Genomic DNA, 22,578 nt, shown 5'->3' with positions numbered 1-22,578 from the left:
TCCTGGTATAACAGTGGAAAACTTAAAACATCATAGGAAAGAATGCAGTTTTGCTTCCTGTTTGGTGAAGGACGTCTTAGTAAGGCTCCTTCACTCTGTGAGGAAGAAAATGGATGCAGCACAGCCAGCTCTTCAGGTCCCTACTCAGATCTCTTTGGGATGAGTAATTTCTCGACCGTTCTGAAAACAAAACCAGAGTGCTGCTTTGGAGCCCTTTGGGCATGGAGGTCTGGCTTCTTGGAGCTGGTCAAGGTCGTTTCACAGGGGGCACTCCCCCGGGCTTGGTGACAACATGGCGCCTTTAAAACAGCGTGCTGAACAGCCCTTGAGCCCTTAGAAACCAAGTTCAGTCTCCGAATCTAACCAGACTTTCTTTTCAACCCCATGGTCCTTTGAGAGGAAACTGGACTCTTTACTATTCACACAAACCTGGTTCATCAAGCACGGATTCGCTGTAGGCGGATGTCTAGATTGTTTCTGAAGGTGGTGCTGCGTTCTCCCTATTATTCATTACGTGGATGACTCTCCCTAGAAAGCACGTCCTTTTCAATACTTTGGACAGTTCGTTTTTAATGAAAGAGGCCCACATTCAAAGCCATGTTTCTTTAGGGTTTTTCTATAAAAGTTGTAATCATCTATTTAACTGCGTTTCTGGCTGCCATAGTATTATACCCGAGCAGGGCAACGTTTCATCGGAATCAGATTAGGGCTCGGTCCAGTCCTGAGAGCCACTCATTTCTCTTATTATCTTGGTTCCTCGCTGGAAGGCTTTCAAGACTGCCAGCCGTGCGGCCTGTGTGAAAGCACGAGGCTTGTAGGAATGCGGGTTTGCCCTGTTAGTGAAGCAGAATCACTTCTGGTGGAGAGAATCTTGCTTTTCTCCTGCCTCCTATAGTCTGGTTTTAGATTATTTTTCTTGTGGTTTTGGTTTGCAAGTGTGTACTCATGGCTTTCATTTCCTTTATTCCTTTCCCTTCCTTCACACAGACGACGAAGAAGGGAATAATTATGAGATATTTTCGTATTTGTTTATGTTGTCAAGCTATGCAGGCGACTTCCCTTTTGTCTTATAGAAAACAAACCCAGGATAGTTAGAATATTTGAAATCGTTAGTTTTAATTTACTTTCTCAACACATCTTTCATTGTTTTTGTTTAAATATAACTTGATAATATGGTTATAATTTAAATGATTTGGACATGAAAGAATTTACCCATGATGACACCATGTTTACACAATCAATTTTGGTGCTTCGGTGTATTTTCTTTTAGGTCTCTAAGAGGTTATTCTGTTGTTGTTGTTGTTGTTGAAGTTCTTTTATTGGGAATGAAATTCACAGATCAGAATTTTACCTCATTTTCTCAATACTTTCTTTTTCTTAGAGATATTGAGGGCCCAGAGAAATCGCCATAATAAAAGAGGAAGAAATCACAGATGGAAAGACTTTTATAGTATCAAGAAACTAGATGATCAAGCCTTTAAAATCAGTGTCACATACCTTACCTGACTTCTGTAAGACATAATCGAGAAGGGATTGTGAGGCACAAAGTGTCTTCTTCCTTAGCACTCTGAAACTTCCTTCCTTCCCAGTGATTTAGACATTTAAATAAATGCGAAGGCCCAGGGGTGTGGGAGTAAGCAGTGTCATTCCTGCCCTCCTTTGGGAATAAAGAAGTGATAACGGGAAGGAAGCGTCCCCTAGGGAGCACTGATTGTGAATCAGGGCCCCATTGCCATAGTCCTGCCGAAAAACATCAGTGGGAAACCGTTAAATTCTCAAAGGTAGAAGGCATGTCATTGATTATAGAGCTGAGAAAGACAGTGGTCTTCTTCACACTTACAGCAATACAATTTTAATATTCCAAAAAAAGGAGCTCAACTATTGATGAAAAACTTTCAGAGTGCTTCAATGTCAGTTTTTTCCATTTTGCTTTTTTAAAAAATTATATTTTACATTTAGGAAGTAAGTGCTGCTTGGTTCCATATTTAAAGAACGTTTCAAGACCACCACCCTCCCCAACCCCCCATGTTTTACTTGATGTGAACCGAAGGTGAATAAATGTTTCCGGGTTTTGTCCAGTTTTGCAATCTGCAGAGTGTGATTTCTCCAGTTATTTCCCTCATGGAGGAGTTTTGGGAGTTTCATCTTTTCAATGTGACCTTCTAATAAATTCTGTTTCTTATTATTTCTTAAGTTTTAGATTTCTGTTATTCCTTTATCTAGCACTTGGAGTCTAAACTCATTTTCACAAGGGTGGCTTTTGCCTTTGCTCTATAGCTGAAAATAGGATAACTATAGGTTGGAGAACCATACTGTACTTTGATACCTTTTTGTGAGTCTTTTTGTGGTATTCTGCGCTTTATTTTAAAATATGACTTGTTCATGTATTTGTGGACAAGGAAGTGGCTCTGAAATTTACTCTATCTGTGAACCGTTTGTGGCCTGGTTAACAATTACCTTCTAAATTCTAAAATGGATTTAAGTGAGAGGGGAGACTCACATAAACATTTAAGGATTAGGAAGAACCGAGGTATCTAAAATCTTCTGTAAAGGGGGTCAGATGTATACATGGTGATGGAAGGAGACTAGATTTTAGGTGGTAAGCACGCAATAGAGTATACAGATGTCATATTAGAAACTTGTACAGCTGAAATTTGCATAATGTTATTAACCAATGTTATCCCAGCAAAATTAATTTAAAAAAGACAAACCTGGAAAAAAAATCTTCTGGGCAATACTATTTCTGTTCCTAAAAAGTTTTTTTCCAGGTACCTTTAACAACAAATACATAACTTATTGTTCTGTAGTTTCTTTCACTTTTAAACAGAAATTTGATTTGTGAATTACATAAGCATAAAATTTCATCTGTGTAAGGGGAGGGTGAGGTTTGAGACTAGAACCCACAATCTCTTATTTTCTCAAAATAGCCCTTTTCAGTCTCCTGTGTTACCAGTGTTAGGAAGACAAGTCATAGCTCTTTGCCTGGAGTGGTAAGTTATACCACTTTTAAAATACCATTACTAAAAACAGCTCAAGTTTCTAAGCTGCCTCACATTTTTAAAAGCATTGGAAAGTATTTTTGGACTTGCTAACCATTATTAGATGGAAGCATAAAGAAAGCGTGTGTGGTTACTTTGTGTTAGGGAACTGTGGTTGTCTGGGGGAAGGGTTACAGACGTCTGATTCCTTTGGGACTTAAATACGTTCACGTACTGTTATCAAATCATGAGCACAAGATAAATTCAGAATAGCTAATTAGCCTTTGCCTCAGAGTTTACTGTTTTATAAATAGGCAAAAACCACACTTGTGGTTATTTCCATATTATTATTGGGTTAACTGATTAAGTAATTTGACTTGCCCTTTACCTGTAAGTGTTTGCTCCCAATTTTAGACACAGAGCCCAGTAAATAGTTTAAGGTTGTTTCAAATGCGATTTCTCTAATGAACATTTCCCCGCAATAACCTGTCATCGTTAGTACATTTCAAAGTGTGCACTTGCACCTGAGTTGTGGTCTGCTTTCAGATTCTTCAGTGTCAGTTCTGGATATTTGATTTAGCATGACTCCTGGAGGAAACCTGTTAATACAGTGTCATTTGTGTCACTGAGAGTATACTTCCTGACTGTAAGAAGATTTTATACCATATTCTGTATTCTAACTTGCTATTGACTGTAAAGTACAATTTGGATTAGTGACTTTTCAGGAAAAAAAAAAAACATTGTCACATTTAATGTACAAATTGTAAGATACTGCATCTTTAGAAAAATATGAAAATATGTATGCTTAGAAAGTAAGGAAAATACTTCTTAAAATTATATAGTAATTTTGTGTTTTATTTAGCAAATTATTTTATTTTTAAAATTTACAAAAGTATTTTCCAAGATGAGTTCATTGAAACAGAAGTGCTTTAGAATGTCAACAGGTATGTTTTAAAAGTATGAAATGTATATTGATCCACAAATTTGTGAAATGTTACGTTAAACTAAAAAGCATACAGGAGTTGTTAAATCTACAAATATTTCAAAACTTATTTTACTACAAACCCTTTTTTGGTCAAGGAATACACATCAATTTAGGAAACCTTGATATATGGTAATATTTTTGTAACACATTTAAGTCACTGGGGTTTTATTACTCCAGGAATCTTGAAAATAATTTCAAGACATAAAGGCCTAAAATTGTGTTATCTTAGGGAATTTAAGACTTATAACATCTTGATTTGAAGAAACAATCTTGCCATTTAAAAATAACACCATTTTTTTTTTTTTTCTAACTGGTTCATAATTTATTTGTCATCGTTGTAGATTTGAGAGTGGACTTAAAAGTCCGGAAATTTGAGCACTGAGCTGGGAGTCAGAAGACCTAAGTTGTAGGCTTTTTTTTTTTTGGACTGACTTTAATCAGATCGCATAGCCTCACTCACCGAGCCTCCCTTTTGCCATTTGCCTAATGCACATAGTAATTGCAGACCCAGTCTACCTCACAGAATTGTAAAGATAAAGTAAAAGTAGTATCAGTAGGTGTTTTAAACTTGTAAAGTGTAAGATTAGGGAAATAATTGTGCCTTAATTAAGCAAATGGAAGTTTCGAGTGTCTTCAGACCCTCTATGTTTAGACTAATGGCCCTTTATTTGAGGCTGGGAGAATTTTTTAGAGCTAACGTGGAATTTGGAGATAATCGTGATACTCTCTTTTTGTCATTGAGGAAACTGAGGCCAGGAGGTGGTAAATGATTGGCCTTGAGTCTCATAGGGCGATCCAGGAAGCCTCTGACCAGTCTAGGAGAGAGGAACAACGAGCTACCTGTTAAGTCAAGATAGTCTTGAGTATCTTTCTCTCAGATATTGTTACTTTTTATAATGGAATGTTAGTATTATCATTTCAAGTTCCTAATTATGTTCTTGTTCAGTACTCTGTTTTGACTTTTACAGTATATTTTAGATAAAATATTAATGAATTACTTTTGAGCAATCAGAATTTTTTGTGTGTGTGTCATGTTTCAAAAGAACTTTTGACAAATTACCATGTAATTGAAATTATGAGAGGGAAAAGATTAACACAAGGCCATTTATAATTTAGATTACTGTTATGTTGTCACTTACCTTTACTATTTTGACGTTTAGAGCACATAGAATTTGTTAACATACGCCCACCACCATACCTCTTTTAATGTTTTGAAGAAAAAAATGAGGTCTGTTTCTTTGTGAACGCTTTTGAAAATGTTATTCTTTTTTCTTTGCCGCCAGAATTTACTGAGACAGAAAATAGCATTGCTTATTTTTGTTGGCCACAGTTAAAATAACTGGGAAATAAAAGTGTTATCAGTCAACACACATTCGCTAAGTACCTTGTACAGAGGCATTGTGTTGGTACTGATGATTTGAAGACATGCTATGGTCTTTTGCCCAGGAATTCATGAACATACTTATTTATGGTTTTATTCTTTTACAAGGTGAGATCAAACATTTTTCTGTGTTTAAAACTACGTGGTAGAATAATTTTCTCTATTTGTGTTCTTTTCGGCTTCATGTGAAATTTGAATAGAGAAATACTGCAAATAGAAAAAAAGTTGAATAATTTTAGAGCCCTGAGAATAATATTATGAAAGGTTAAATTGTCTATGCTTTAATAAAAGGAGCAGTTAAAATTATTTTAGTCACTGGAATAGTGTGTTTGTTTAAACTGTAGCGCACCTAGACAGAAATAAATCTTGTTAAAACAGCAGCTTAACTACTGACCTTACTTGCTTTGCCCATTCTGCGTCCCAGAGTCCTGACTGCAGTAAAGTAGAAGCGGTCTACCCGGCATATTTGTAATAATATCTTTAAATGGCTTTTTAACCTGATACTTTATGAAGAAGAAATAGAAAGGATTAGTTACGCATGCCCTGAATTTATAGTCTGAAATGAGAGCCCAAACATTTTATTATATACTGTAGTTAACTAAAGCATGTTTAGATACTACAGACTACAATTGACCTTTTGTGGGATTTGAGTTCAGTCTTTACTTCCTTCTCCCAGAGGAACTTAAACCCTGGGTCACTCTGCGTTTTGATTTGATTTCAGTATTGATTATAGACGAAGGCACTATAATACATTATACTTTCTAGTCTATAAGTTCCTCGAAGTCAGGACTTTTTTTTTTTTTTTATCATCTACAAAGCCCGTGTGTATCCCTGTTTACATGTCCTGGTGTTATAACTATTTGTTGGATAATGAATGAATGGATTTACATTTATCTTTATGCATCATAATTCTCTTTTGTGTCTGATGCTAGTCTGGTTTACAGCTAGTCTGTCAGAGACATTTCTTTTTTGCTTAAAAGTCTTTGTTACTATATTTCATTACAATGAAAAGAAATTAGTTTATTTCTGGTTATTCATTGATTTAAAACAACAATTTACACCTCATAATTCTGTGGATTAGGAATTCGGATAGGGCACAGCAGCGATGGCTCATCTCTGCTCTTATGTCTGGAGTCTCAGCTGGAATGACCAGGAACTGTTAGGAGCAAGAACAGCTGGGGCAGACTGAACATCTCATTGTCTTTTTCCTATGGCCGCTCCACATGGCTGGATCGGGCTTCCTTGTAGTATGGTGGCTTCTGGGTAGTCAGACATACTTAGCAGCTCAGGACTCTAAGACCAAGGGTTCCAGAGTCTCAGGCTTAATCTTCAAGGCTCAGAAGGCCCAAAATTTCACTTCTTCCCGACTCTGTTGGTCAAGCCAATCGCTGAGGCAACCCCAGTTTCAAGAGGAGGGCAGTTATACTTTATTTCTCGATGGGAGGAGTAGCAAAGAGTTTATTGCTGTCATTAGTCTTCCAGAGTTTCTGTTCTTTATGTATTACCTGCCATCGTTATTATTAACCTCTTTAGGCTGCAGTTTATTCTAGGTTGCTCTGCAGAATGTCTGCTTGTGAGTACCTAGAGGCCAGGTGACGGCTCCTGTCTTCCTGTCTGCAGGCTGTAGTTGTGGCTTTGCTGCCTGGAGCACTGTTTGTTGTAGACCTGGGGGAGAGAGAGGGATGGGAGGTGAGAGGACTGTTAAGTTTCTTTGGGTAGAAACAAGAACTTCTTGATTGAGTATTCGTGCTCAAAATGAATTTTCTCCATATGTCAGAGGGGAAATACCTGTACCTTATACTTCTACATGTGTGGTTTGTGTATACCATTTCCTAACTGGTAAGCCAGTGGTACCCAGAGATTCTGATTTCACAAATGACTATTAAAAATTTCCCCCCAAAGCCAGGGAACTGACGCCAGATTTTGAAATTTGTCAAGTCATTACATGAAAAAAAAAACTGACCACTACCATTTCAGAAATTAAAAGGAAACTATAACCCCACTAAATAAGCTCATAATCTAATATTAAAGGAGAATCTACAAATTTAATAAAATTTAGCTTTATAGAAAAATAAAGCACTACATTTTTTTTCTCATTTAGGTTTAAACCTGGAAAAACTTTGTTCTTGAGTTAACACTCAAGAGACATTTTGGGAACCACTGGTAGGGCCTTATTTTGATTTGTCAGCAGAACTTTTTAAAAACAAAAGCTGTACATGGTTTTTTAATTCACATTTTATAGCCATATTTATTATATAAACGATGGGGAAAATTAACTGGTGTAATGGCCCTTATGAAACACACCCACTTTCGCATATGTTACTAGATTATTTTTCAATGCAGGAAGATTTTAGTTTCATTAGGACCTATTCAACAAAAACAGATTTTACCAACCAAACATAAACAAAACTACCAAATAAGGTTTAAATTAGTAGCTCCACGCAGCATCGTCAGACTGGCCAAGCTGCTGCCCACGCCCTGCTGCCCTCGGGTTCCGTCCACTGCTGTTGGTCAGCTGTGTGAAGATGTTGCAGGTCTCCCCGTTATTTTTTTGAACCTATAGAAAACTTCGTTCCTCAAGATATCAAAGACATTAACTTACTGCTCGTCTCTAATCAAATTGTAAGAACAAAATACAGGTACTGAAATTAAATGTCAGTTATCAGCTATGTAATGGTCATTCATGTGACTTAGCATATTCCTGTGTTAAGGAATTTTAGATTGTCATCAAAATGAAAATATATTAGAAAATTTCTTGGACATTTAGGTATATTCTTGGTTTTGGGACTCCCAATTTCAAGGAAAAGTTCAGCCACATTTAAGTCGTTTTCCTCATTGTTGCCCACCTTAGGTTTTAGAATTGTTGTTGTTGTTTTTTTTTAATGCAGTTCCTTGTGTCAGATAAAGTCTTCCTTTTGTCACAGCCTTTTTTCCCCCTTGACTTCCGTCTTTTATCCTACAGTCTCTTCGGATGTCTTCCATCTTCTTTGCTTACGTAGGTGTAACAAGCCAATAATCGAATAATCTTGTTGGTGAAGCTTTTTAGAGCAACTCATTATGTCCTATCTTTAGGTGAATGGACGCTTGTGGCTGTTCATAATAGCTGGATATTAGAAAGCATCGTCCTGATATCGCATCCTTTTTTCTGGGTGAAACGAGGTGAGTGGAGCAGGAAGTGCAGAGAAGCGGAACCTGCCAGAAGGGACTGATAGACAGCAGGGGAGGAGCGGGCTGCTGGATCCCACTAGTGCGTCTTCCTCTGGCTTTACTGTGAGTGTGTCCCTCAACCTCTCTGACTTTTAGTTTCCTCTTCTGCGAAAGGGAATCGATAGGTGCCTATTTGTTAGATATATTAAAAGTAATGCCTGTAAAATTTGTACAAGAGCAGCTGACTGACACTTGGTACTTAACACAAGGTGGAGCTCTCCTTGTTGTCCTGTATGTTTAGGATCTTAGAACACTCATCTCCAGATCTTTCAAGTTTTATTCGTATGCTGTATGGTTGGATAGTTTAGCTCTAAATTCTAGATTCACAACTAAGTTACAAGCCTCTGTCATTTTGTGTTCCTTAATACCCCCTTCTGTGATGGGAAGGGTGACGTATTTGATGATGATTTCCAAGTTTCTTCCAGATCTAAATTTTTATTCAAAATGGTACTGTTACCACAGGATCCAATTTTCTCCAGTATTTCTCAGTGTTTTTGTTAGAACCTAGGCACATAGTAAAATGGAAAATTGCATTTAAAAATTTTTAACAATGGGAGGCTCTTTATAGGCCCACACAATGATGAAGTATCTTTTTTGATAATATTTCTCTGAGTACTTGGATCCATGAGTTGACTCAGTGAAATCATACAGAGAGACAATAAAAATCTGACCAGATACTAACCATGCTTACTCCAAGGTTAAGTGCTCCGTTTCCCAACATAGTAAGTTGCAAAGCTTTTCTCCTGCTGGTCTAGTGCTCATTTTTGGAATACCATATTCTTTCTAGAACTCTAAAATATTACCACACTTAATTATGTCATATAAAGTTGTAATTTTACTCAAAGGAGAAAAACCTTTCTGTGATGTAAAATCATAGCCATGAACACATATTACATGCACATGTGAGCTGTTTTCAATAAAAAGAAAATCCCGTTGTTTTGGTGCTGGCTCTTTCTTTTCGGTGGATTGGTGCGCCTCAGCAGGCGATCAGAGTAGTTAGAACACAGGGTGAGAGTCTGGAGGACACGGGTTTGACATCCGGCTCCATCACACGTTCTTCGGCTTTGGACAGATTGTGTTACTGCCTCTTCTTGTAATAAAATGGGTAATTTACAACATTTTCCTTTGTAAGAAGCCTCTCTCCTACCCTCTTCCATACTGCATGCATTTAAAAAAACGCTCTTTTTATCATGTTGAAATGATGCTTATCTTTATGTGGTCATACACTGTTAAAAGATGTGGCCTTCCTGTAGGAAGTGGGGATTGACAGTGACAGTCCTTTGGGGAAGAGGCTGGTCCTCAGGGAAGAAACAAACTCAGAAAGAAGTCTTTGGTGGACAGAAGGTTTGTGCTGCTGCTTTTCCCTGCAAGGCTGGCTTCTGAGGGTACCGCTGAGTATTGCGGGTTCAGGACTGCCCCTGTCCTGTGTACACAGGTTGCATAGCTTTAAAGTTAACTTTTGGTGTGCCCCCTTTTGCTGCGCTGTGGCCTCGAGGTGAGTATCACACAGGCTTGTGTGCGTCGTGCTCAGGACAGAAGGGAAGGCTCTGTGTCCGTCACAGGGGTCAGTGCAGCATCACGCAGGGAAGGCTGAGGGGAAGCGGAGTCTCTGAGACGAGTTCCCAGTCCTGTTTTCTCTGCCTGAGTGGAATTTTTTCTCTCTACTGTTCGTATTTGCAGGGTATGTATCTTATTTATTAAAGAAGGTGGATGTTTCCTCTCAGGCTGGTTTTATTGTGAAAAATTAACTAATAAATACATGGAAATTCTCTACTGTGTGGTGTATACAGTAGCGTCAGTAATCGTTCTCATTTTAAGGAGAACGAAGAAAAACATTACCTACTTTATTGGGAGAGAAACCATTAAAATTCTACTCATGGTGCCTTTTGGCCTTTTACTGGAAGGGAGGGGGTGCTGGTTGGTTGTGGGGTTGGCACGTTGGGGAGTCAGTCATCCCTGAGCCTTGATCTCTGTTTAAGACTTCCTGCTCAGTGAGTTATGTTTTTCTATCCTCCTCCTCTAATCCTGTTAAAGACTGTTATTATGTGAATTTTTTGGCTGAGCACCCTACTTAAAAGCCCAAAGACCCGTACAGGATGTTGTTTAAAATCACAAGTCCAGCAGCATGTTGGTCAGAAAGGGGTGTAACCTCACCCTTGCCCTCAAGAAGCTCACAGTCTGCAGGGGAAGATAAATTTCAGCACAAGGTAGTCATGGTAATGATAGTGAATCCTTATTTCCTATTCACTTATCAGCACTTTAACTTTCTCCAGTCTGATTTTATCTTTATCATTCCAGGCCTTGAGCAATTTCTGCCAGTCAGATAGACACTGTTTGATTCCCCGAGCGTTGAGCAGTGTTGGCCACCCTCTCCTCAGGCGATCTCTCAAATTCTGTAGTACTTTGTCTCTGCTGGACCTCTTCCTGCCTCTTAAGTAATTTCTCTTATTCTCCCTGGCCACTTCTTTTCTGCATGATTTTGAAATGTAGGAATTCCCTAGGGCTCAGTCCCAGCTCCCCGATCTTTATTACGTCTCCCTCAGAGATCTTAACCATTTCTATGGATTTAAATGCTCTTTTCAGGTCAGTGACTCCAAAGTTAGTATTTTTAGTCATCTTCCAGCTTTGAGCCTTGTACACACAGCTGCATATATCAGATTAATTTTTCTTCTAGGTCTGTCTCTGGGCAAGAATACTACTCCTTGGAGAGTTACTACTGTTTTATGTTAGTTATTTTATTGTATTGGCTCTGACCACCATAGGTGAGAGACAGAATTGACAGGAAAGGTCGTGAGATCTGTGAATTTGATGGGTATGTTATTTTTCACTGTATCATGCATATCAATTGTGTATATGTACCTGCCTGTAGCTTAGGAATTTTTTAAATGGTGATATCTCATTTTTTATGTATCTATTATGGCTTAGGAATTTTTTATATTTAGTTTAGATAAAAAGTCACTAAATTAAATTATAAATCTAAATTTTTACTTGTTTAATTTATCATTAATTGTACTTTTTGAAGCATCTCATTAAAATAACAAAAGAACATCTTAAGATCGACTTTCAATTCATTTTAAGTACCAGTTTTAGAAAACTGAAGATTCCTCTGAGCAAATTAAGTTATATGTATAACAAATAGAATGAATAGTTGGGAAGAATAATTGGAAGGTTAGTTAATTAATGCTGATATGTAAGTTATAATAAAAGCTCAATGTCATTTTAAGAGTCTTGACATGATACTGCAGACCTGCTTTAAAAAGACTTTGTGAAATGAAAATTACTTCTTAAAGAATTTCATTAGTTAAGAGTCATTGTCTGAAGTGGAGGTAGAACCCTGTAAACAAAGGAAGAAAACATGAACTTGTCTGAAGCATAATTAGAAGTTAATCAGTTAACTTACAAGTTACTCTTCTGTGGTCTAGATGGTGTTGATAGCACCATCAGCTTAAAAAATTGAGGAAGAATTTTACCTTGTGTATATAGTACACACTCTTTACATGTTATTTACATAATTAAGACTTTTGCACCACAACAACATTGGGATTTTAATATTATGATATGTTATTAAAAATCTAATCTATGAAAGCTATATTTTAGGACTTTTTATATTATATAAAATATATGTCAAATAAAAATATAAGGTCCTGCTCAATAATCTGAAGTTCTCACAGTTAAGTTTTGAAAGTATAACTTTACTCATGATATTATGATTTGAAATATGCTCAGTTTAAGGTGTGTTTTATGTTCAGTTGTTTGGGAGTTTTCGTGCTTTTGAGCAAATAGTGGAAAATAAATCGTTGTACTAATCATGCGTTACGGGTATAGGCTCGTGGTAGGCGTATGTTCAGGTATGCTTGGCTGGAACTGTTGAAAAGTCTCAGGTGATTCGAGCGATCCTTCTTTCTAGCCTTTTCTCCCTTTCTCCACGTCCTCTTCTCTTCCACCGACCTGCCTGACTGGCTCGATGCCTGGATGGTGCTGGCCGGAGAGCAAGAAGCTCAACAACAGGACCTGTGTGGCCCCCCGGCCGGTAGCACGTGCCACACGCTCCGCCGTCCATCAGCCATCTGGTCAGTTGTTCCGCTGGCAGATATATTCTTGCTTGTGTACCAACATTGACGTATTGGTGATTCTTCCTTTGATTGGTGGCAACTCTGAGAAAATTGTGAGGCTGCGTCTGCGTCAGGAAGAAAATAATGTCAAGATTCAATTACAGTGAATTCGAATAAGCTTTGCTGTTCTCGTTCGTACCATACCAGAAACCTCAAGAAGCCTGTTTTCAGGTCGATCACATTTTTGCCGTCTTCTTTTTCAAATCAAGTTGGCAAAAATGATAGCATTATCCAAGCGGTGAACTTGCATAACATCCGGCTCTGCGGTCCGACTCGCTAGAAGCCGGGCTCTGCCGCTGCGGCCGCGCTGCAGCCGTGGGCCGAGTGTGTGTTGCCTGCGCGGCGGCGATGACGGGCGGCGATGACGGGCGGAGATGATGGGCGCAGCAGCCACCGCAGAGGGCTGTCGGCGGCTGGAATTGTGTAGCGCACGTAAAGCCCTCTGCCCAGAGCTCTCGCCAAACAAGCATTCCGTGCGCGACAGCTGCCGATGCCGTTGGTGGTGGCGCTTGGGCCAGGACGGCAAACACGGCCCTTCTCGTTCTGCAGTCACTTCGTGCTCTTCTAGCTGGTATTACAGATGCTCCTTCATTTCCTTCTCTTTACTTTGCCTCATGTGGCTCTGTTCCTAAAAATTCACTTCAACAATTAAAAAATAGTAATAAAGTAAAATATTGCGCACATATTCTCCCGAACCTATCCCACCTTTAAACAAAATCGTCAACCTATAGCTTTAATGCTGCCAGCAGCCTTTTTCTGTGTGATGGAGGCTCAGTCCTGATTTTTTTTTTTTTTGCCTACAAATTATGATGCATTACTAGTGCACCCTGCTAGTTGACGCTGTGCTCAGTATATGTTCACACCCCCATTTGCTCTTGGAACTACATTTATTCCTTAGATTCCTTTATTCACACACAATAACCTTAGCTATCACATAGGAGGAAAGAGCAGGGACACACAGGCACATTTATTTTATTTTATTCTATTTTATTTTTAAATTAAATTTATTGGGGGTGACATTGGTTAATAAAATATAGGTTTCAAGTGTACAGTTCAGTAATATATCATCTGTATATTGTGTTATGTGTTCACCCTCAAAGTCAAATCTGTCATATATTTGATTTTTTCAAAATTTAAAATTGTTTTAGCATTTAAAAAATTGAGGTATAATTTGCATTCCATGAGATGCACTCACTTTACGCGTGTTTAAGGATGGGTTTTAGTAAATTCATATAGTCGTGTGTGTGTGTGTCATTAGAACAATTCTGTCGGCCCCTAAAGTTCTATTGCCTCCATTTTGGTCATTCCCCACATCTATTCCCTGACCCAGGCCAGCACCTGTCTTTCTGTCTCTATAGTTTTACTTTTTCCAAAAATTTCAAATAAGTGGAATCATACAATCTGTTGTCTTGGTGTCTGGCTTCTTTCATTTAACACAGTGTTTTTAAGGCTCATTCGTGTCTTTGCATATCTCAGTAATTCATTCCTTTCCATTGCTGGTGGCATTTCATTGTATGAATGTACTACATTCTAAAACTATGCATTCTCCAACTGGTAGACACTCGAATTGTTTCCAGTTTGGGGCTTTTCTAAACATAACTGCTAGGAACATTCGTGTACAGCTCTTTGTGTGGTCACCTGTCCCGGAGAAATGAAAAGACACCTTGGTGAATTGTCAGGTTAAACGACGAGAAACTTCCACGCTGTTTTCCAAAAACGGCCGTATTTTATACTTTCCAGTCCGCAGGGGCTGTGACATGAGCGTTCTGGTTTCTTCATGTCCTTGTTAACACGTGAGATATTTTACTGAATGTCTAAAATATTTTGTTTTGGTTTTAATTTTCATTTTCATAATGACTAATGGTGTTTAGTACTTTTTTGTGTTTTTCCCATTGTATATCTTCTATGATAGATAAAAAATATCTTCAAGTATTTTGCCCTTCTAAAGAAGTTGAATTATTTGTTTTATTATGGAGTGGTAAGACTTTTATGCATTCCAGATAGACATCTTTTATCAGATAATTATTTAACTCTTTATATATTCTAAATAATTTATTTTGCCAATATTTTCAACCAGTCTGTGACTTGTGTTTTTATTTTTTAAATTATGTATTTTGAAAAACAGAAGTTTTAATTTTAAAGGCGTTCAAATTATTATTTTTTTTTCTTTTATGGCCTTAAAAAAATTTTTTTTAATGCATTTAGTGTCATATCTAAAATCTTTTTTTTGCCTAGTCCGCAATAAGCTTTGTAGTTTTGGTTCTTTTAGCTCTATGATCCTACCATTCTGAGTTAATTTTTATTCATGATGCAAGGTAAAGGTTGAGGTTCTTTTTTTTTGCCTCTATTCATCAACCAGTTTTGGACACCGTTTATGGCAAAGACTGTCTTTTCCTCACTGAATCTCCTTGCCGCCATTGTTGAATATGAGTTGATATAAATGTGTGGGCCTGTTTCTAGATTCTGTTCTCTTTTGTTTATCCTTGTGCCAATACCCCCATCGCTTTGATTATTATAACTTAATAGTAAGATTCAAAATCAGATAGTATCTTTCAACTTTTGATGTAGGTTTTAAAGTAGCCCTGGTTCAAAAATATCCCATGTTTTTGTGTCTCTCTGGAGGGTTATGGGCAGATAAAGCCATTAGGACATCCCAGGGAAAATCAGTTCTACTTGGGGTCAGGTCGGCCTGAAGCTTTTATTTTTCATCACTTTATTGAATCACCTGGCTTAGCTGGCAGCATCTGCAGGGTCATTCACCATTATAATGCCTACTGTGTTCCAGGTGCTTTAATACTTATTTAATGCTTTCAGGGTGCAGTATAGTTGAGTACACAGCAACATTTCCTGGGTCTCACACCTAAGGTGCTGCTAGTGATGTAATATCAACAGCAGCAGTATTTTCATGACAAAGCCAGGTTTTGAAACCTAGTCTGCCTGATAATGCTTAACCCTCGGTTCTTTCGGCTTTCCCACACTGTCTTCTAAGAGCGGCCTCTTGTTTTGTGGAGAGGAGGTGCATCTTTTTAGTTCATACAGTGGAATAGTAGTGGTAATAAGAGAGAAGAAGATGACATGCATCCCTCTGCCTTTTCTCGCAAGGTTGCTGTCTGCCCCTCTGTCATGCTGCCAGGCCTGGGCGGTCTTCCTCCCCTCTCCCTCCTTTGAAACACATTCCTAAGGTAGCTTTGTGAAAACTGTCAGGACTGATGGAAGAGGAATGGGATGTTCATTTATTATAGAGTTGTTATTGCCTGTGCTACTACTTTAAATGGCTATTAGTTCCCTTAGTAACTTATAAAATATTTTGTAATTCTTTGTTTAGGTATTTTATTAATTCCTTTTGTTTAAAATGTTACACCAACATATTATATTCTGTGGAAATTGTCCATATCTTTATGTGTCTTTTATCTTTATGCCCCTTCTGTGTCTATCTTTAGCATGGATTTAGCATTGGTATTTTTCCCTCGAATTATATTAGCATATTAATAAAAAGTCACAGAATAGTATAGATCAAGCAGTAGTAGTTTAATGTCATCATTCCTACTAATCTCACAAGTTTTGTAGTTCTTAATTGTTGGATAGTGCGATACCCTTGAGCAGATTAGTTGTTGTTATAGAATTATAATAGGCCTAAGTAGGCCAGCATCATGCTTACATTTACCCTAGCAGTGCTGGAAAGAATTGATGACTCTCGTTACATAACACTTTATTGCACACTAGTGACTGACTGCCACTTGAGGAGAATCCATTCGTTTTACTTACTGTGATAACTTCTTATTTGCATACAGATTTCCTTTTGTTTTTCACGAATCATCGCTAATACCCTAGCTACATTTCATTACATTTAATGATCTCCAGGCCAATAGGTCCTGGTAAAAATCAAAATGCAATTTTTTCTGTCTTTCCCCTTTAGACCTCTTAGATTATAAAGTCTGATGTTTTCAATGCCCTAGAAAAATGGTAATTTGGGTGTTAAATTACCATTTACATTAGCTTTTTTCTGCTATTAGGTTCTATTTATTATTCTAAAGAATAAAAGGCCCTTAAGAGAGTTAATACTGTTTTAAGTTTGATAATCAGTGTTATTTATTACTGATTAGGGTCACCTGAAGGAAAAAAAATTGAGTAACTCAATCGTAGAAACATTCCTTGAAGCTGTACATAATAGTTAAAAAAAAGTCATAATACCACTAGTAGCGATCAAGCCATTTTTCTTAGGTGTATAAAATACACAAAAGTAGTAAACATCGCTATATATAGAATATCAGAAGCACGTATTTGTTGTTTGTACTCCTCACAATGCGTCTGGGAAACCAGCTTCTCGTGCGCTGTGGACGGGGGTCCTGTGTGGGTCAGAGAAAATCCTGCAGGGTCCTTCATCATTAAGCTCCTTGTTCTCAAAGATGCACACCCAGGAGAGACTTGGCGAGCAGTTGCCCGCATATCCCAAATGTTCAGTTCCCTCTTCTTTTTCTTATTTATCCACATTTGCTCTTCACGTTGTTATGATTGTCCTATACGGCATCATTTTTACATCATTTCACTCAAGACTTTTTTTAAGAGAAGTTATTCAGTCACTTTTGAACTTCTTTCTTTAAACAATTATGACATAGATTTTTTATTTCAGTAATTTCCAGCCTTTCAGTTCCGTATTGGTAAACTATAAATCACAGCAAACGAAGATAACTCTGTGAAGTGTGTTTACTTATTTACTCAACAGACATCTACTGCGGACCGTGTCACAGTGTACCAGGCACTGGGCTGGCCTTAGCAGTGCTAGCGCCGAGCCAAGCAGGTACAAGAAAGTATCAATATAATGGTGGGCTCTCAAAATATGTAGGGTCAACACCTCATAATCCCCAATGAAATATGACTGTACATATTTCATATTATCTTGTACATATAGAAGTAATGCTCCGAGTCTGCTTCTTGATTTACCATGCAGTTTAATGGGGACATGTTATTAATGGTTATTACTTATGTTGGTTGTAAAAATCACATTCACACTAATGAGTAACAGGATTCTGCGTTTTTTAAATTTATGTTTGTTTGTTTATGTTGCAGATTTCTCTTGGATTTGGCTACAAATTTATAGATCTTCTGCACTGTGTACAGGCACAGGTGAGTTAAAATTAAGCCTTTCTGTTGGAATATTTTGATTTTCAAGTAAAATCAAATATTTGAAAGTTATTTATAGTTTAGCAAAATATATGTAAATGGATATAAAAATCTAAAAAAAACCCCAAAATATATTTGTCTACATTTCTGTTTTATAATGGAAAGTCTCTATGAATGTGCTGGAAATGACATTTGAAGGTAAAATGACCATATTTGTTTATCGGTGTTTACTGTATAAAATTGGGAAGATTACATATACCCGTTGGACGAAATGAATTATAATTTCATAGCCTGGCAAAATGTTTATGTTTATTTTTATATGTAAGTAAAAGAATATCTGCTATAGATTTTAACAGCAAATTTCAGTCTTATGGAGGTGGATGTTTTAAATTTAATGAGCAGGCTTTTCTTGTCCAACCAGTCTGAAATAGCTTCTCAATCATTCCTTATCACATAACCCTGATTTATTTTTATCGTAATATTTTGTTATTTATAGTCTCTCCTACTGGAATATAAGCTCCATGAACATTAGGACCATTTTTGTCTTGGTAAAGACAGTGTCCCTCACTACTAGGATAGTGCCTGGTATGTAGAAAAGACTGAATAAATGTTTGTTAAAAGTAATTATTGGATAATAAATATTAAGAATTTATTTATATTCAGTCACTGAACTCTACCTCTATAAATACAAACCAGAAATAGTTCCTCATAGTTTTTAATTTCTATTTTTAAATATGAAATTAATTTATATCAGATACTTAAAGTATATAGCTCTTAAATGTTATGAGAAATCACCTGTGTTGCATATTTTATGTACTCAGATATGCTTAATCAGGATAGATTTCAGAGGACAACGCTTTCAGTTCTGTTTATTTTGTCACTACCCTGGAAGGATTTTACGATGAGTAACAGACAAACGTGAAGCAGGTGTGGGCGCTTCTCACCTCCGTACTGGATTATGCTGCCATATTGAATATGTTTTGTGATATCTTTATAGAGAACAAAGTGGGTTTGAAAATTGTCCAGTTTTTAATCTCTAAAAACCAAATAAGTTATAATTTCCCACTGCTTGTCACTGGGTACAAAATGTAACTTAATTAGTTTTCTGTTTCTAGTTTGGGAACATTTTTCTGCACTTTATGTTAATGTTTGAATTCATTATCAAAGATAAGCTGTGGGCATGAGCTGACCACCCATTTCCCTGTGCCCTTGGCAGTTTTAAGTATTCCGAATATTGCTTGCTATTGTTGGGTTCTTGTCTCCTGTTTTTCTGTATGGTTTTTTGTTTTTATTTTCATTTTTGATCTTTTTTACTTTCTTTAGGCATTAGTCTCTCCTCTGCCACCATGATTTACAGAAAGAACTCAATCTGACCTTTAGGTTTTTTCTTTTTTTTTTTTTTTTTAAGTAAAATTTTAGGAACGATACAGCCATATCTGATTCACACGTAATTTACCAAGTGCAATTTTCAGAGATTGCTTTGATAATACTAATAGCAATAGCTATTATTGTTCTCTGCTGTATGGTGGGTATTATGTAAGTGCTTTTTAGTTATCTTCAGAATAACAGATAAGGAAATTGAAGCTTAGAGAGGTTAAGTGACTTTTCCAAGGTCATATCAAGTCAGTGGCAGTTTGCCACTCCAGAGACTTGATCTTAACCACAGAGCTCCATTCTCTGCTTAAATAGCATTGAACATAAGCATTTTTGTGGTAATAAGTATAATGTAGGAAAATAATATTCATACTTGAGGACTTTTATTTAGCTTATATTTCATTAGCAGGTCCCAACTTTTAACTTTTATTTCAAATAATGAAATAGGACAACTCATTTGAAATTTTTAATGACTACCTCCACAATTTAAATTTCCACTCTGCCCTTTTATTTCATACTCACTCTTTGGGGAGCAGGCCCATGAGAAAAAGCCATAGGGAGTCCTTTTTCCATTTGAAATGTGACATGCTATGAATCAGCATTCTTTTCTTTAATGCCTACAGCACCTGGTCTTCCTAGGTGGTCTCCCATCCAAGTGCTAACCAGGCCCGACCCTGCTTAGCTTCTGAGATCAGATGGGACCCGGCGTGTTCAGGGTGGCATGGCCGTAGTCTTGAATCAGCATTCTTTATCCCTTGCAATATTAGAAATTTTAGGTTACAGGTGGCATCAGTGGTTTGTTACACTTTTCCTACAGAAAACGGCATGTGAAATATAGTGACTAGAATTACTTAGAACCCTTATCTTGAAAATTGTATTAATTTATATCTTTGGGGAAATTTTTAAAATTATTTAAGAAGCAAAGTGGTATAGCTTTGAGGTAGAGCAGTTTGTTCAGAGAGAACTTAAGCTTTCCTTACTTAGTTTATTTTCATGGCTGAGTATGATATATTACATAAGAATATTTTGAGTCTTAAACATATAATATCGTGGACAAAGTGTTCTTGAAGACAACTTTGTTGAATATACACTAAAATTTGATTTGAAAAATATGATTAATTATACTTCCTCACACTTTCCCCGAAAGGATTGTTTCTATGAGTGTAAACGCAAATTCCAGATTTGAATGTATGGAAAGGGAATTGAGTAGTTTGAATTAAAAAGAAAAAATTTATTTAACAGACCAAAGTGCTTCTTAATCTACAGCTACATCAGTATTTCCATTCCAGTCTCACATTTTAAGCATTTTTAAAGTTAGCCAATAAACGTTTCTTAGAATTGATAGTCAAAACAGAAGCGAGCATTAGATTAATCCATTTGACAATGTAGCCTTGAAATGTAATTTTCCCTTCGCTGTGGAAAACTGAACTCACTGGATTCATATATACTTTGGATTTATTTGTAAGTTTACTTTCTCTACTCTGGAGGATTTGGTGTGGGGTGAGTGGGCGAAGAATTGTTCACACATACTCGGTAGAATCCAATTCTTCAATACGAACGTGGAGAGTTCTCCAAAGCACAGGAAAGCATGATGTACTTCTTGTGATACTAGTTCACAAGAACTAGTTGTGATACTGCTAAATACTAAAAATTATATTAAGCATAAATTATGTTCATGTTGGATATGACATGGTTTAAAGTACACTTCAAATGAATATTTGTTGCATCTTAAATTTCCTCTTTGAGGAGATTTGTGCTTAAATATCTGATTTAACAGAGAGATTTAAATTCCCGTGAAGATGGACAGCTTGATTTGAGCTGTACATCTGAGGCTTTGAGCACTGTCCACTGAAAATCTGTATTAATGTAAACAAAAGCTTAGACTATTTAAGTATATATCTTTTGCTCTAGCTAAAATCTGCTGACATTTAATTGTCTTGCTACTTCTGTGGTAATTTTCTTCAAATGTCAGCATGGTGTAGGCAGTGTGATCTGCTAAATAAATATTTTAACAGTCGACAAAATGCCCTCAGTCATTCAAACTAGAATCCTAATCCCTCCCCCCCGCCCCGCCCCCAGGGTAGACTACTGGGCTCTCAGCAGGCGGAATGGACTGCTGAACTCAAGACACAAAAGGCTTACTGGTGGGTTGAAATTACCTTCCAATGGGTGTTACTGACACAAAGCCATCAGTTGGAAACTATTGTAGGACAGGCCGGTTTTTACTATTCTGCTTTGCTCCCCTTTTAATGCATACATTAGTGCAAACAGGTCGGCTTCATTTTCCCCATAAAACTAAATAACATCCAGCACCCTTAACCTTCCTTTCGCTTCCCACTTGCCCTTTACCTTCAGGCCACTTCGCTTTCTTTTCGACTCTCCTTCCTTTCAGAAATATCTGTTGGTTATATTATGCTAGCCTATGCTAAGCATTGTGGGAGATATAAAGAATAATTACCGAAAATTATTTAACTGGAAAAGGAATATCAGTGCACGTTTAACTCCATGTTTCTTTCCTTGCCCAATATTTTTACATTGAATTTTGGTTTTCTGATTTTTTTCTTTTATAGAGAAAACTGAGCATCGATTTCTGAATTATACATCTGTTCCCTCTAAAAGTCTTAATCTACCCGTACTAGTAGGGGTTACGGCAACAGCAAAAGCTGTCATGAGTAAATGTTCGTTTCTGTGGAGTTCATAGCGCTTTCAGAGGGTGCTCCTGGGGAGGTGCCCGCATCACGACCCAGGTGTGCTGTGCTCAGTGAGGCTGAGACGATCCAAGTCTAGGCAGTCTTCGTTTAGGATGGCGGCCTTGCTGCTTGCATAGGTCCAGACAAGCAAAGGGATGTGAGTCCTGGAAATATAAGAGAACCTGATTTTTTTGGTTAATCCAGATTCTAGACCAGCAAAATTTAGAATCACGGACAGCAATTTAAAAAACATGTTTTTAAATCAAATCCATAAGAATGTTTCTTGGATTATAACAGTTGAGTTTCAGTTGAGAGCTTTTTTGCTGAGAGCACCATTTTTTTTTTTTTTTTAATTGAAAGTTTCTGAGTGTGACTTCTGTTGGCATAGCTGATATTCTTTGGAAATAATTCAGATTGAGAGTACTATTAGTCTGTACCTTGTGTAGACCTTTTGAGTCAGTGTGTCTTAGGGGAGGTGGCAGACGCTTCTGAGAAAGTTAGGAATCAGCAGCCTCTGATTCTCAGCTGTGCTTCTGCCTACTTACTGTATAGGACAGGGCTGTGTGCGGGGACGCGTGGTGTGCAGACTGTTGAGAAAATGTGTATTCTCTTGCCTTTTTTTGTTATTGGCCTTTAGATTTCAGTTCAAACTCGTATATTCTACTTATCTGGATAGTAGAGTTGTTAACTATAAGGAGAAGGTCTCTGATAAGCATTACTGTAGTAACTG

At 37.2% G+C, this 22,578-nt stretch overlaps 1 protein-coding gene and 1 non-coding gene across 4 annotated transcripts in view; one reads left to right on the top strand and one right to left on the bottom strand.

Annotated features, from left to right (window-relative positions):
- The window catches only part of NCOA2 (nuclear receptor coactivator 2), a 252,360-nt gene that overhangs the window by 68,348 nt on the left and 161,434 nt on the right, over window positions 1–22,578 (top strand). For 2 of the 3 annotated variants that reach the window (XM_025041207.1, XM_015598653.2), the window contains one exon: window positions 17,731–17,787. The gene's annotated coding sequence lies outside the window, so the exon portion shown is untranslated. Of the gene's footprint in view, window positions 1–17,726; window positions 17,788–22,578 lie in introns of those variants that run through there. The other variant, XM_006924020.2, reaches the window with a different exon arrangement.
- Window positions 19,773–19,891, bottom strand: LOC112472712. Its single transcript, XR_003043742.1, has one exon. It is a non-coding gene; the product is annotated as a 5S ribosomal RNA (ribosomal RNA).

The sequence above is a fragment of the Pteropus alecto genome, unplaced genomic scaffold (assembly GCF_000325575.1).
Source record: "Pteropus alecto unplaced genomic scaffold, ASM32557v1 scaffold87, whole genome shotgun sequence".
Taxonomy (NCBI): Eukaryota; Metazoa; Chordata; class Mammalia; order Chiroptera; family Pteropodidae; genus Pteropus; species Pteropus alecto.
Note: the sequence above shows the minus strand (reverse complement) of the source record. Positions and strands in the feature narration are given on the sequence as shown.